This window comes from Prunus avium, unplaced genomic scaffold (genome assembly GCF_965620075.1).
Source record: "Prunus avium unplaced genomic scaffold, drPruAviu1.hap1.1 HAP1_SCAFFOLD_82, whole genome shotgun sequence".
NCBI lineage: Eukaryota > Viridiplantae > Streptophyta > Magnoliopsida > Rosales > Rosaceae > Prunus > Prunus avium.
The window spans coordinates 45,001-47,500 of NW_028276929.1; positions in this window are offsets into that span (position 1 = coordinate 45,001).

Here is a 2,500-nt window from a genome sequence, read left to right on the forward strand (position 1 = left end):
TGTGGTGTGGCGGTGATTGGATAGTTACGGATTGAGCACTTGCCAAGGATCAAAATGTGTCATTTAGAAGAAACATTTTCAAAAAGTTTTTAAAATCTTGTGGGTTTGCAACTCATAAGAGCGTCACTTTCAACGTCCCCGGTATTGGATTGAGTTTCTAAAAACAACCGTGCACACCGAGGTTAAACTTTACCGGCTCCACTCCGACTCGCCGCTCGCCCACAATTTGTTTGCAACGAAACATTTGTTTTTAATTTTGTTGGTTTGAAATTGTTTTGAAAAGGTTCTTTAAATCTAGTGGGTTTGCAACTCATAAGAGCGTCACTTTCAACGTCCCCGGCATTGGATTGAGTTTCTAAAAACAACCGTGCACACCGAGGTTAAACTTTACCGGCTCCACTCCGACTCGCCGCTCGCCCACTAGTCCGAAGGCAACAAAACATTTGTTTTTCATTTTGATGAAAATTTCTGTTTTTAAATCTTGTTGGTTTGAAATTGTTTTGAAAAGGTTCTTTAAATCTTGCGGGTTTGCAACTCATAAGAGCGTCACTTTCAACGTCCCCGGCATTGGATTGAGTTTCTAAAAACAACCGTGCACACCGAGGTTAAACTTTACCGGCTCCACTCCGACTCGCCGCTCGCCCACAAATCCGAAGGCAACAAAACATTTGTTTTTAATTTTGATGAAATTTTTTGAAAACATTGGCTTGGCAAGCCCCAATCCGCGACTATCCACCCACCGCCACCCCACACGGGTGGTTGTTGTTGCGAAATGAGGTTGTGGTCGACATGCCCGTGCATTTGAGAAGGAGTTCCTAGCACTCCATGCTCTCCCATGCCAAAAAATAGCCTAGACAACCCCATTTCGCAACTTTCCACGCCTTTTTTTTCCTCCCTCACCCATGGCGGCGGCGTGGTGGCGGCGGCCGGATTCCGGCCACCACCGCCATGGGTGGCAGCCCCCCGACCCCGACACCAAACCCATAATACCGAGGCAACATATCGAGGCAACATGACATGGGTGTGGCGTGGGGGAAGGGGGCTGCAGCTAGGAAGGCATGGGCTGCCATGCATATGCAGGCAACACACACCCCCCTATATAGCATTTTATGCATTTAGCCCTTTGACAGGAAGAGACATCACCTATGCGCGAGGAGTCATAATGGGCTCTAAATAATTCAATACAAGGTATTTGGACGTGATTTTTTGCAGGGATACTAAGAAACATGCAATCTATGATGGGAAAAAGTTTCATAAATTTTTGAAGTCGGGAAGTATTTTTTATTAGTTTTAGAAGTCGTAAAATTGAAAAAATCATTAAAACAAATCCGGGAGGAATTTTTTAGTTTTGTAAGTTGGAGAAGGTCCTAAAAATCATAGACTACTTATGGGGAGCTTATTGTGCGAGGAAATTTCAATAAAAACGGGGTTTGACAAGATTTGAAAAATTCTGTCGACATTTGAAAAAACCTGGAACCATGCTGCCGGCATGCTGCGCACATGCTGCGCGCATGCTGCGCGCAGACTGCGCGCATGCCATGGCAGGACAAGTTTTGCTAGCCTCACTGTCTACAGATGCGCAAGCTGCGCGCACGCTGCGCACAGGCTGCGCGCATGCTGCGCACAGACTGCGCGCACGCTGCGCGCATGCCATGGCAGGACAAGTTTCGCTAGCCTCACTGTCGACAGATGCGCAAGCTGCGCGCAAGCTCCGCGCACGCTGCGCACAGCCTGTGCGCATGTTGTGCGCATGCTGCGCGCAGGCTGCGCGCAGGCGCCGCGCATGCCATGGCAGGACAAGTTTCGCTAGCCTCACTGTCGACAGATGCGCAAGCTGCGTGCACGCTGCGCACAGGCTGCGCACAGCGCATGCCATGGCAGGACAAGTTCGCTAGCCTCACTGTCGACAGATGCGCAAGCTGCGCGCACAGGCTGCGCGCACGCCATGGCAGGACAAGTTTCGCTAGCCTCACTGTCGACAGAATCAGCACGCTGCGCGCAAGCTGCGCGCACGCTGCCGGCATGGTGCGCGCACGCTGCCGGCATGGTGCGCGCACGCTGCCGGCATGGTGCGCGCACGCTGCCGGCATGCTGTGCGCACGCTGCGCGCGCGCATGGCAGGACAAGTTTCGAAAATTTCTGTCGACAGTCTCAGCAGCGCGCACGCTGCCGACATGCTGTGCGCACGCTGCGCACAGGCTGCCGGCATGCTGCGCGCAGCCCATGGCAGGACAAGGTCCGAAAAATTCTGTCGACATTTTTACGCCGTGGTAGGCTTCCGCTTCGCGTCACTTTGTCGACATTCAAGCCTACCATTTGTATTGAATTTTTCAAACCTTGTCAAACCCCATTATTCAAATGTCGAAAAATTTTGTCGACATTTTTACGCCATGATAGGCTTCCGCTTCGCGTCACTTTGTCGGAATGCATCGCATGGCGAGGCAAGGCCACGGCATGCCAAGGCGAAGGCAACGCATGGCTTGAATGGCTTGGTCAAGGC